The sequence below is a fragment of the Pan troglodytes genome, chromosome 6, assembly GCF_028858775.2.
Source record: "Pan troglodytes isolate AG18354 chromosome 6, NHGRI_mPanTro3-v2.0_pri, whole genome shotgun sequence".
NCBI classification, from domain to species: domain Eukaryota; kingdom Metazoa; phylum Chordata; class Mammalia; order Primates; family Hominidae; genus Pan; species Pan troglodytes.
Window position 1 is genome coordinate 168,686,053 of NC_072404.2, and position 14,175 is coordinate 168,700,227.

Below are 14,175 nucleotides of genomic sequence, written 5' to 3' on the forward strand. Positions count from 1 at the left end.
TATAAAGCAACAGCAGGATAGAACCACCAAAAGGGATCTTAGTCCTTCACATATTACCCTTTAATTTTTTTCGAAAAAAAAATGGATACTTCCTTTTGGCTCTTCAAGTCACCTCTTGGTACAAAAAAAAAAAAAAAAAAAAAAAAAACTCTTTCTTTGAGTCTTAATTTTGTAGTTTAGGACGGGGGAAAAAGAATAGATCGATTTACCTGAAAATAAATGTCCTTTGGCATCCTGTCCCACCTATAATCCTATCTTTTGCAGATATAGAAGCAAAAATTGCTGTTAGTGTTCCACCAGAGGTCTGTTGAGAGGTCATGATGTTTTCCCAAGACCAGCCAGTACATCACGGGGTATGTTCTCATCAGGCCGTGAGCTTGATGGTCCCTTCTGCACAACAAGCTGTGAATGCCATTCCAGTTTCCACAGGTAATTCTAAATGAAGACCCAAGGCTTCAACAGTGACATTTCAATTTGTCCTCTCTTGTCCACCTTTCTCTCAATAGGTGTCTGAGATGTGCATATATTCATATATTCTATGGCAGCCTTCCCATTTCTCGCTTTTCCTAATAGAGAAAACATTTCCTTTCTTCACAGCTTCAACACAAAGCTCTTCCTCCCTCGGTACCACCTAGACAGGCCCACACACTCTCTCCTTGGTGTCAGCTTTGGCTCTCTTGCCTTCTGTCAGCATTTGGCCCTTGGAGGAAGGGAACCAGTGCTTGTCTCCAAAGATGTAACCATGACAACAAGATTGTGGGGTTTATCTCTCCAGCTCCTCATAAAGGCTTTCCTAATTTCTCTGGATCTTGACGTCTAGGAGTTGTCCCATTTGGTCTGAGGAATTTTTAGGCTGTCTCAATGGTACATGAAGAGTGCCCTTCATGATACAGTGGCATTTTCTGAACTACAAACACTGGGTACCATTCAAGCCACATATATCTTCTCTTCTCCAACTTCCACCTCAAATATAACAATCGAGAAATACAGTGCTTAATTCCTTTGCAGTTTTTAGATGCTGCACAGGCTGTGAGCATTGACTAGGTAAATTGTTCCCTTTCTGATTATAAACTTTTATGTTGTTGAGACAAAGTAAAAAGACAACACCGATGTCCTTTGGTAAATATTAACCACCAAAATTCCATTTCACCTGCCATTGAAAGCATTATTTGCAATTTATGAATGGCCAAATGTCTGCCAGACATTCATTATTTTTTGTCTGCCCAGTAATATTTCAGAGAATGTGTTTCAATCTTTGATTTACTGATGAGGAAATTGAGGTTTAGGATATTAAGTGAGTTCTCCAAGGTTACACGTCTGGTCAAGGGCAGAGCTGCAATTTTTACTATTATGGCCTAAAAGCTCTCTCTTATTAAATCTGCAATTCTGGGAGAAGGAAGAAACAGCCAACAAGAAGGGCAGAAGTGAGGTAGGCAGAGGAAATCTATTTGCTAGGATGTGGGAGTAAAGGCATCGTGTTGAGATGTGAAAAAATGTTCTTCTTTCTTCATCTAACCTTGCTGTGAATTGCTGAGCACAATGTCTCCCTGTAGTAAACAAATGGTGATGCCCAAGATTGACTGTCTGATTTAAATCTCACAACTGTTTCTGTCCCCATTTTTACCATGAAGTAAACAGTTTTAAAGAGATTAAGTAATGTTCCCAAACTGGTAACACTTCTCTATCATGAAGACAGGATTAGAAACTGCTGCTATAACATAGGCAACCTCAATGCGTCTCAACTGCTTATTCATGTCCATATCCAATGGATCAAGTAGTGTCTCACGCTGACATCTGCTGGCACCAACCACAAGCTGGCTTCCTGTTTAGAGATGTCAGTCTCACGATGGTGCCGCATGAGTCTGTGTTGACTGTGCAATGGCCTTGCTGACTTTCCTTGTGGTCTCTGCTACCCTGCCTTTGACCTTCATCTTCTTATGACTTGTTTGCCTACTCCTACCACACCCACCAGGCCAGCCCTCCCAAATCCACTTAATTATTGTCCCACCACTTACCATCTGCACGTATGGTCCTTCACTCTCTCTTGCGTATCTCCTATCATCTCCTGGGTTCCTCCAGTGGCTGCAGTACCCCCAGGTCTGCCGTCTCACAGCAGCTTTGTGGAGCCTCTCAATTACACAACCCAATTACACAGCCCAGCGGTGCTTTCCCATGCCCGCAGGCTGGCCCATGTGGGTTTCAACACTTTTTCCAGCATTAGAATTCATGATCCCAGATCAAACACATTTATATCTTGCAGGTTTATTTTGTTTCAGTTTTTGGAAAGTAATCATCATGGACCATTTTTTGGGCAGTGGTTATTGCCCATTGTATCTATGTGGCGTCATTTCCTGCCCCGCCATCTGGGTGACGCAAGCACAAAGAACAGATATGACAAATAGTCAGAGCTAGGAGAAAATTTAGATGAATTTTTTCAAGTTCCTATTTTTATAGATGAGAAAATACAAATGACTTGTCCAAATGCATGCAACTGATTTTTAGGAAGCTTAACTTGAACCTTGATAGCCTGCATTTTGGTCTGGCATGAAGTTTGGTACCATTTATTGATCAGTCTTTGGAGAAAAGAAAATGAATTCTAGAAGCTTCATTTCAATAACTAGTGTGATTTCATGAAGAACGGGTTATGCTTCACCAGCTTGTTAAGAATTCTTTGAATTTTACTGTCACTTAATGCAACTGCAATGAAATTGTACATAATACAGCAGCAGGGCATTCGTACTGTTTTGTAACAAAGTTTCTTGGTGTCAAATTAAACTTTATTCAAAGGGCAGAGGAATGCAGTATTAGCCAAATGCAAGAAAGTCAAGTAATCCTGTAAACAAGCATGGAGTTATAGAACCTAGAAGCAGAGATTCCTGGTTCTGGAAAAGATATTCAAAGTCTTATTCCCAGCTCCCACATTTTACAGTTACGTGTCTTCAGGATTCACACCCAGGACTAGAAAAGGTGCCTATTCCAAGGGCTTTTTTGATCCAAAGGGTTTTTTGTTTTGTTTTGTTTTGTTTTCTTTAAACACATTTCTCATAGGCTCGGCAGAAGTCTTTGTACAGGATGTCCTACCGTCATCGTTAATATTAAAGAGGTGAATAATGATACTGAGAGCAAGCTTTTTTGGGTCAGTAAATTATACTAAACAGTGTAACTTCAGCAAACAATGATAGCAAGACTAGAAAGGGACCTGGTAGCATCACTCCAGGGTAGCAGAAGTGATTAAGTATCAATAGGAGGGAACAACTTCCTACTGAAAAAAGAACAAAAATAAAATGCAAAGGAATCCACAAACGTCTTGTGGTTTACCCAGAAGAAAAATACTTGATCAAAATCTCTTATTTTACAGATGAAGGCAGGGGCCTCAGCTGGCTGTGATTCACCCAAGGTCTCATGGCTATTATAAAGTGTTGCTGAGCAGGTGACAATTTTAGATTTGACAGAGATACAGATAAATAGACTCAGAAATGGACTTTTCTGACAATCACCTGCTTCTCAAGGGCTAGGCTTGTGTAACTAGCTCTAATAAATCCCAGGCTGCTATCTCATGGGAATCTGTCATTATACCACCCAACTGGCTGGTCTTTACCCAGCTCTCAATCCCCCAATACCTGCTCCCCCATGTTTTAAACAGCCAGTACTAACAGTGTTAGTCTTTCTATAACGTCAGAAAGATCTCTCCAGTGAGAAGCATAGGATATTATTTCTTCTGAAACCAGCCCAGCGCTCTTTGTACCATGACAAACGCTCTTCTGCCATATGCCTCTTCATACCTGCATTAGTATGCCAGGGCTGACATGACAAATGACCACACACTGAGTGGCTGAAAACAACAGGATTTTTTTTTTGTCTCAAAGTCCTGAAGGCTAGAAGTATGAAATCAAGGTCTTGGCAGGGCCTTACTCTCTGTGAAGCATGTAGGGGAGCATCCGTGTTTGCCTCTTCCAGCTCCTGGTGCTGCCGGCAATCCATGGTGTTTCTCGGCTTGTAGATGCGTCACTCCAGTTTTGTGTCTATCATCACATGAAACTCCATGAGTCGACCTCCTCTTCTTATAAGGATACCAGTCATATTGGATTAAGGGCTCATCTTACTCTAAGATGATCTGATCTTAATGCAGTCACCCTATTTCTAAATGAGGTGGCATTCTAAGACACTGGCGATTAGTTAGGACTTTGTGTATATGTTGGGGGACACGATTCAACACATAGCAATGCCCCAAGTCTCTGGGGACTCCTTCACCCATAGCTGGGTCTGGCTATGCTGAACTGCTCCTTCTCCATGCATCCGTGTCTTCTTAAGATATTTAGTTTACCAATCCCATTAAAAAAGTGGGCAAAGGATATGAACAGACACTTCTCAAAAGAACACATTTATGCGGCCCACAAACATATGAGGGAAAAGGTCAGTGTCACAGATCATTAGAGAAATGCAAATCAAAACCACAATGAGATACCATCTCACGCCAGTCAGAATGGCGATTATTAAAAAGTCAAGAAACAATAGATGCTGGCAAAATTGTGGAGAAACAAACAGTAACACTTTTACACTGTTGGTGGGAATGTAAATTAGTTCAACCATTGTGGAAGAGAGTGTGGACATTCGTGAAAGACCTAGAACAGAAATACCATTTGACCCAGTCATCCCATTACTGGTTATATACCCAAAGGAATATAAATCATTCTATTATAAAGATACATGCATGTGTATGTTCATTACAGCACTATTCACAATAGCAAAGACATGGAATAAACCCAAACGCCCATCAATGATAGACTGGATAAAGAAAATGTGGTACATACACACCATGGAATACTATGCAGCCATAAAAAGGAATGCGATCATGTCCTTTACAGGGACATGGATGGAGCTGGAAGCCATTCTCCTCAGCAAACTACTGCAGGAACAGAAAACCAAACACCACATGTTCTCACTTATATGTGGGGGTTGGACAATGAGAACACATGGACACAGGGAGGGGAACAACACACACTGGGGCCTGTCAGGGAGTCAGGTTGCAGGAGAACATCAGGATAAATAGCTAATACATGCTGGGCTTAATACCTAGGTGATGGGTTGGTAAGTGCAGCAAACCACCATGGCACACATTTACATATGTAACAAACCTGCACGTCCTGCACATGTATCCCGGAATTTAAATTGAATTAAATTAAATTTTTAAAAAATATGTTCAGTTTACTGTCTCATCTCATCTAACAGTTTTTGTTGTTGTTGTTGCTGCTGTTGTTATTGTTGTTTGAGACAGGGTGTAGCTCTGTCTCCCAGGCTGGAGTGCAGTGGTGCAATCTCGGCTCACTGCAACCTCCACCTCCCAAGTTCAAGCGATTCTCCTGCCTTAGCCTCCCAAGTAGCTGGGATTACAGGTGTGCGATACCATGCCTGGCTAATTTTTGCATTTTTAGTAGAGATGGGGTTTTGCCATGTTGGCCTGGCTGATCTTGAACTCCTGACCTCAGGAGATCCACCCACCTCAGCCTTCCAAAGTGCTAGGATTAGAGGCAGGAGCCACCGCACCCAGTCAACAGTTTTTAATGATCCTTTAGTCATAACCCTTTTGACTTGAAAAATTGGTAGAGTCCAGAACCTTTTGGGTTGAAAAACTGGTATATTCCAGAAGTATCTTTTCTACAGGGCAGCACAGAGAAGGGTCCAGATAGTTTTAATAGATAAACTTATGCAAACTTGTAGCACATGAAGCTATTGCTCTTTCCAGAAATATGTTCAAGTCTCCTGAAGTTCCATTAAAGAGGCAACAGCTATGGAGCTGCAGTTATCCTTGCTTGTTGGTTCCTTCTCACTGTGCAGGACATCTGCCCCCTGACTCCTTTCATTTCAGCTCCCCACAGCACAGCTTACATTCATAGGCCGGGTACTGTGTGCCAGGAACTGTGGTAAGGGATGGAAATTGAAAGATAATTTCAACTCCACCATAACTCTCAGGGAGCTCACAATCTAGAAGAAAAGTTACCTAACTATATGCAATGTGATACAGTTATAATGCCACGGGCATAGCGTTTACAAATGAAGTACTAGACGACCCAGGGTATTGAAGGATTGATTGTTCATTCAGAGATAAGAAAGAAAAAGCAGACAAAGGCCATTTTATTTGGATCTTAAAGAGTAGACAGGAGGAGTGGGAGGAGGAACATTCAGTTTCAGTCATGAGGGCATAGCCAGTGTCTGATCTACTCTTTTTCCATAAATGATTATAAAAGCTGGATTAAATATGTAAAACAGCTGTTTTCAGGACTTGGTCAACACCCAACACAGGGCTACAATTCTTGAGAGAAAGCAAGCACAAGAAATAAGCCCCATATTGACTCCAGCTTCCAGATGCAGGAGAACAGTGCCCAAAGAGGAAAGGGCAGATGGCCAGGTAGGAGAAGCATCAGTGTTCAATGCTGCTAAGAGGGCTGAACTTGGCAGGCAGGTGACTGGCAAGGAGGGAACTGCAGAGGGAATCCCAAACACCTGCAAACATATTCCCTGAGATCCTTGGTGATTCTCAAGCTACGAATTCACAAGAAGACTCAGAAAGAATAGCAAAGAACAATTGCATAGAACCTAAGAGGTGAGCAGAGATGAGACATCCCAATGTTGGGGAGAAGTTGGAATCTGTAACTAGCCAGAGACTAGAGACACTGGTGAATTATTTGATTGTGACCCTAGAAATGTCAATCCTTAAGGAAAGGTGTAAAACTAAGCTGAACACATTTTTTAAAGCCAAAAACCAAGCCTCTATAGGATAAAAGTTATATGCTTTTAAGTATTTTAACTGCCTTCCAAAATAAAATTCAATACTCTTCAGAGGAGGATAACTTCATACAGACCCTCCACAAAATAGAATCCACCATCTACAGCCAACAATAAAAAATTACTGGGTATGAAAATTAGCAGAAAAAATGGTGGCCTATAATAAAGAGATAATAGAGTTACTTAAATAGACCAAGATTTGATAGTTTGTATAGTTTTTATTGGCCTGACTTTGATTCTCTCATCTTTTCTTCTGATGTTAAACCCGTCCAATTAATTTGTCATTTCAGATATTTTTTACTATTCAATTTTAGATTTTACATTTGGTAGTTTCCTTTATCTTGTCTTTTTGTGTGTGTGTCTTGCTGAAATGTGCCATCTTTTTGCCTTAATTGATCATCTTACATTAAATTTTTCAACATATTAATATTTAAAATAATTGTTACAAGTCCTTGTCTGCTAATTCCAAAACCTGGGCCATCACCGCTTCTATTGCCATATATGTTCTTTTGATCATGGGTCACATTTTTCGGCTTCTTCATATTGCATACATATTTTTATTGCATGCAGGATATTGCGCAAAAAAAAAAAAAAGAACAGCAGAAATTGAAGTGCAGAATATTTTCCCCTAGTAAAAGCTCACTTTTTCCTCTGTTAGACAATTAGACTAAGGCTCTGTTTTCTCCAAGCTAGTGACTAGTTGATGTGGCTTGGGTCTGGGTAGTCTTTAATGACTTCCACCACAAGTGGGTTCAGACGTAGACTCTTTCTTCCTTGAGCACTTCTGTACCTACACTCCTCATGATCATGCGATCACCCAGGCCCCAGCTTCCTGCTCTACAACTTATTCAGCAAAAACTTGTGGTGTCAAATTGTCAAGTCATAGACACTTTTCTGTATTTGGAGCTCCCTCCCGTGTAGAGAATGAGGCTTCTTTCTTCTTTTTCCAGCAACAGTCCACTGCCTAATTAATGCTCTTCCATGGCTGCGCTTCCAGGATTGGCAAATGCCCACAGGGATGAAAGTGGTTCCTAGGGCCTTCCTAGGAAGGCTTTGTTCCTGTCTGGAAGTTAGGATTTTTCTGTTTCTCTGCATCCAGTGCTCTTTATGTAAAATTTGCGAACTTACCTATGTTTTCTTTCTTTTCTTTTCTTTTCTTTTTTTTTGAGACAGAGTTTTCTTCTGTCACCCAGGCTGGAATGCAGTGGCACGATCTCTGCTTACTGCAACATCCACCTCCCAGGTTCAAGTAACTCTCCTGCCTCAGCCTGTTGAGTAGCTGGGATTACAGCTGTGTGCCACCATGCCGGCTAATTCTTGTATTTTTAGTAGAGATGGGGTTTCACCATGTTGGCCAGGCCACTTGAGATCACTCCTGACCTCAAGTGATCTGCCTGCCTCGGCCTCCCAACATGCTGGGATTACAGGTATGAGCCACCGTGCCCAGCCTGTTTTCTTGATGTTATAGCAAGACCTGTGATCTTCTATGATTTTCCACATCTTCATTAGATGTAAGACTTACCTGGTAGTGTATTAACTTAAGAATATTGAGATTCTCAAATTCTTCTTCAATTTTCCCCAATAAATAGAATGGCTATATATGGAAGATTAGCTAAAATTGTTTACTCAGAAATTTTACCCCTCTGCCTATACATATGTGTGTATATATTTATCTAGTATGTTTGTGTGCATGTGAATTTTGATTGAAAACATGATTAGAACATATAAGCTTTTCCCAGCCTCATCCACCTCTAGTCCCCTCTGCTGCTTGCCTTACCAATTAGCATTGAGCCACCATTACATCATGGCTCATGAGGAAGTCAAACCCCATTCACTTCCTACTCATCTTCTTCTAGTAGTTTCTCCTAGTGCAGATTAGAAGACTAGAAAACCTGCTTTTTTCTATCTCCCTGGAGGTAAGCAGGAAGGTCCTGATGGGCCCATACAGTTTTGCTGCATGAGATTAACCCACAAAATGCCCAGAAATTCAAAACATAGATACGGATTTGCTGAGTAGCTGCTGAAATGGTGAGGTTATGCAACCTGGAAATATGGGGCTGTTAACTTGTTGGGATTCACTCAGGATGGTGGCAGAAATATTAAAGGGAAATATTAGGGCAAGTTATAGGGAATAGTCATGAAGCTTTTGGAAGGCCGAAAGGTTACATAGCTTGTAATAATTGAACAGGCTAAAGGCAGCCAGTTCTTACCTTAGAGTATTAGGTCACAGGGTAAATACGAAGGACAATAGAGGCTTCCCCAGTTAAGTCTGTTTACCCTGCCTCCATTAACAAATCTTTGAGCCAGATGAACCTCTTACGGGGAGGTCGACTAGGGATATTGCCCCCTAATGATATTTACCTTAGACCTCGGTACCTGAGCTTTAATCATTCCTAGAACTACTCTCTGAACCATGTCAATTATCCACAAGTGTGTTTACTCACAGCTTCTGTTGTTAATTGTATACCAAATAAATGCCTGGAGTGCGAGCTGCTCAGGGCCAGTGCAGTGACAAACCTCTCTTGGTGTGCAGGTGGTCGGACACTCAGCTGGACTGGCAAAGCAGAATATCTGTGTGTCAGTGTACATTTTATTCATCCATCATTTGGGTCAGGGTGTGCGGGCAGCCCCCCCACAGCTAATGTCCTCTTGTGAGGAGCAATACCTCATTAATTCATGTGGAGAAAAGCTTCAATCAATGGCAGGGAGAAAGTAGACACGTACCTTCACCTTCCTTTTGATGGACTTTCCAAAGCATGGTTCTACATAAACTCTGTTGGCAGATATGGCTGACTGCTGAGGGGGTCCACCTGTAGAACAACTGACAGTATCTCTTTATGGAATTGTCATGAAGCTGTGATAAGCATGGTATTTGTATTAGTCTGTTTTCACACTGCTGATAAAGACATACCTGAGACTGGGCAATTTACAAAAGAAAGGGGTTTAATGGACTTACAGTTCCACATGGCTGGGTAGGCCTCATAATCATGGTGGAAGGCAAGGAGGAGCAAGTCATATATTATATGGATGGCAGCAGGCAAAGAGTGAGCTTGTGCAGGGAAACTCCCCTTATAAAACCATCAGATCTCATGAGACTAATTTACTATCATGAGAACAGCACGGCAAAGACCTGCCCCCATGATTCAATTACCTCCCACTGGGCCCCTCCCACAACACGTGGGAATTCAAGATGAGATTTGGGTGGGAGCACAGCCAAACCATATCAGTACTGAATTACTTGCATTGCTTTCCATCATTTCTTCACAACCTCCCTTTTCTCTCACTCTTAGATTGCTCCTTCGAAACAAAACTTTGCTGGTTAATTTTTTTTGTCTGGGTCTGGTCTCTGGGGAAGCTGAGTTAAGACAATCTGAATCATGCATCTCAAACTCATGCAATGGGAGGAAAGGGAGTACAAACAAATTGAATTACTCTTGATATTAGTAGAAAATATCTGTGTTTATAAGTAAGGTACAGTTTGCTTGCCTAGAGTTGTTTCAACCTTTTCATATGGAAAGAGCACCTCCCATCCCTAGGAGAATAAGAAACCATTCCACTTACAATCTCTACACTTTTAAGGTTCTGAATGATAACGGTATCTGAATATCCAAACATGACATTTCATTCAGAAAGTAGAATTTGCTTTTTTTTTTTACTTATTATTATTTTTATTTTCTGATCCACTGACTTTCTGAATATCAACCACCATTCATCAACAAGTAGGTGAAGATATCCCAACAACAGATTCCCAAGGAAAGGCTTTGAATCAAGAAACTGCCATTAAATAGCTGTATGGCTGCACAATTTAAGTAACGTTTCTGAACCTCAACTTTCTCATCAGATAAAATAAAGACTAAATGAGATGAGCACGGGCACGCACCTCACTCTGAGCCGGGCACTTACTAGGCACACAGCAATGTTCATCTAATCTGAAACTTTGTGTTATTTCAAACAAATTCCTTTGCTTGATATTGCTTTTAGAAAAATGTCCTATTCCACCTCTGGATGCTAATTGCCTTTTCAGATTATGTATCTCATTAAGCTGTGTATATCTTCATGTTTTAGCTTCAGTAGTAATTGAGTGCTCAGTCATTGCTATATTCACTATCCTGACAACATTTATTAAAATGATGCAATTAACTATTGTCTTAAATGGAGTTTAGAGGTAAGGCTCATTAGACTTAGGCTCATTACAATTAACTTAAGTGTTAAATGCAAAATTATTTTATCCCAACTTTACCCTGAAAATGTATTCAAATGGATTTCTCTAGAGCTGGCATTCCTTCGTCACATAAGCGCAAAACTAGTTAGAAATATTTCAGTGAAACGCAATCTTCATTAAAAAGATATTATTAAAAATGTAAAGCCCCAAATTGGCTCACAGGGGTTCCTGCTCTGTTAACGTCTGAACCCAGGCACACCTTGCTTCACGGGCTGCCACATAATTGGACTCAGAGGCTCACTAAAGTTGAGGTAAAGAAGGAAGCAGGCCTGGTTTTAAATGGCTCAATCTTTATTTGTGTTCAGTTTCACAGGAGATGAGCCCCCTTTGCCTACACAATGGTAAGAATGACAATGCAGAAGAGAGGCTCCTCTTCCTATGGATTTGCTTCAAGGAGGTCAGGGCTGTCAGTGGTAAGTGATTTTCTACTGGGTTCATCAGTTATTGTACAAAAGTGTGGCTTTCCTAGCTCTCTTGCCAGACTACAGACATTAGACAGAAGGTTTAGAAATTTTATTTTATTTTTCCAACAGTTTTGTGAAAAGAAAATAGAAGCAAAGAAGAATCCTGTCTAGCTGCATCCAAACCCCTTTTCCCAACATAATGCAACACATACGAATTTTGTGGAAAGCACCATTTCAGGGGCTGTGCCAAGGGGTGGCATGGGAGTCAGGCAGGACTGTGTTTCACTCCTGGTTGCACCAGTGATTACCTGTGGGATCTTCCAGACATATATAGCCTCACAAAATCTCATTTTGTGATTTAAAAAATAAAATCATGCCTTTTTTTTTTTTTTTTTTTTTTGAGATGGAGTCTTACTCTGTCACCCAGGCTGGAGTGCAGTGGTGCAATCTCAGCTCACTGCAACCTCCGTCTCCAGGGTTCAAGCAATTCTCCCACCTCAGCCTCCCGAGTAGCTGGGACTACAGGTGCCCACCACCACGCCGGGCTAAATTTTGTATTTTTAGTGGAGATGGGTTGTCACCATGTTGGCCAGGCTGGTCTCAAACTCCTGACCTCAAGCGATCCACCCGCCTTGGCTTCCCAAGGTGCTGGGATTACAGGTGTGAGCCACTCCACCCAGCCTGCTTATTCTTTCCAAGTGTGGAAATAGGAGAGATAATATTGAAACCCTTAACACAATCTTGGCCACATCATGCACGATGGATAAATGTTCCTTTTACCCTTGGCTTCTGTGGGTCCATCAGCCATATGGTATAATTTGGAAGGTAAAACATGGATACCAAACCCTATACTAGAATGTCTGGCATCTGTCAGTAGCACCTAGAATATTTTGTTTGCCTCTCTCATGTGGATAATTAAGTGTTCCAGTTTTTAATACAGAGGATAAGGCCTCTTCAGCATAATCTCTAAAATCTCTCCAATAATTAAATGGCAACTTGAAATATGTAATAAAAGAGTTTTCTAAATTACTATGATTTGATTTTGACCTAAAGGAAGTAATGTAAGAAAAAAGAAAAAACATTTTAACCACAAAGCTGAACATGAAACAGGCTGGGGAGGCAGCTTTTTGCGGGCGTGGGAAATGAGCATGGGGGAAGTGAAATGTATCAGGTCATAGGTACTATTCTACCTATTACAGCGCCCAAGAGAATTTAAAGTGTATATTGACACAAAAAACGTGTACAACTCTTCATAGCAGAGTTATCCACAGTAGCAAATAGGTGGAAACAATCTATGTCTGTATTAGTCCGGGTTCTCTAGAGGGACAGGACTAATAGGATAGATGTATATATGAAATGGAGTTTATTAAGGAGAATTGACTCACACGATCACAAGGTGAAGTGTCACGATAGGCCGTCTGCAAGGTGAGGAGCAAGGAAGCCAGTGGTGGATCAGTCTGAGTCCCAAAACCTCAAAAGTAGGGAAGCCGACAGTGCAACCTTCAGTCTGTGGCCAAAGGCCCGATAGCCCCTGGCAAACCCTGGTGTAAGTCCAAGAGTCCAAAAGCTGAAGAACTTGGAGTCTGACCTTTGAGGACAGAAGCATCCAGCACAGGAGACAGATGAAGGCCAGAAGACTCAGCAAGTCCAGTCCTTCCAACTTCTGTCTGCTTTATTCTGGCCGCACTGGCAGTGATTAGATGGTGCCCACCTAGACTGAGGGTTGGTCTGCTTCTCCCAGTCCATTGACTCAAATGTTGATCTCCTTTGGCAACACCCTCACAGACACACCAGGATCAATATTTTGCATCCTTCAATCCAATCAAGTTGACACTCAATATTAACCAACACAATGTCTGTCAGCTGACAGAGGGATACTCATTAGTTATTTTTCCTGATCCTCTCACTCCTCCCACCCTCCACCGTCTGATGGAACCCAGTTTGTGTTGTCCAACCCAGGAACAATACTTTGCATCCTTCAATCCAATCAAGTTAACACTCAATATTAAGTAAGTAAATATTGAGTATTTAAATAAAAGATCCAGTCAAAAAAGGCCATATGTTGTACAATTTTATTTCTATGCACTGTTTAGGCCACAGTCCTGATAGGGGAAAGATATTAGTGGTAGCCAAGTATTGAGGGGAAGGTGATCCTGGATAGTGACTACTACTGAATATGGGGTTTTATTGGAGGGGGAATGAAAATGTCCTGAAATTAGTGATGATGGTTGCATGACTCTGAATATACTAAAAACCACTAAATTATACACTTTATGTTATGTAGATTGTATCTGAATAAAGCTGTTATTTAAGAAAATATGGCCAGGGTGCAGTGACTCACGCCTGTAATCCCAGCACTTTGGGAGGCCAAGGCGGGTGGATCACCTAAGGTCGGGAGTTCAAGACCAGCCTGACTAACATGGAGAAACACTGTCCCTACTAAAAAAAAAAATTATCTGGGCGTGGTGGCACATGCCTGTAATGCCAGCTACTCTGGAGACTGAAGCAGGCTAATCGCTTGAATCCAGGAGGCGGAGGTTGTGGTGAGCCAAGAATGCGCCATTGCACCATTGCACTCTAGCCTGGGCAACAAGAGTGAAACTCCATCTCAAAAAAAAGAAAATATGAAAACTTTGAGAGAACTTGCAGACTAAATTCTGATTGAATACCCCAGACACATTCTCAGAGAACCACTGAAAATGCTCATTAAAGATTCATTTTCCATCAGTCTATTGAGATTTGTCATTTGTAGTTTGTTTCTTGAGT

The 14,175-nt window shown here is 41.3% G+C and overlaps 1 protein-coding gene and 1 long non-coding RNA gene across 2 annotated transcripts in view; both read left to right on the forward strand.

The window, feature by feature from the left end:
- ACTR3B (actin related protein 3B) overlaps positions 1-14,175 on the forward strand; it is a 991,923-nt gene that overhangs the window by 910,365 nt on the left and 67,383 nt on the right. The window lies entirely within an intron of this gene.
- The window catches only part of LOC134810494 (uncharacterized), a 32,593-nt gene that overhangs the window by 6,183 nt on the left and 12,235 nt on the right, over positions 1-14,175 (forward strand). The window contains exons 4-5 of the long non-coding RNA XR_010158738.1: positions 265-429; positions 11,311-11,418. This is a non-coding gene — a long non-coding RNA (uncharacterized LOC134810494). The remainder of the gene's footprint in view (positions 1-264; positions 430-11,310; positions 11,419-14,175) is intronic.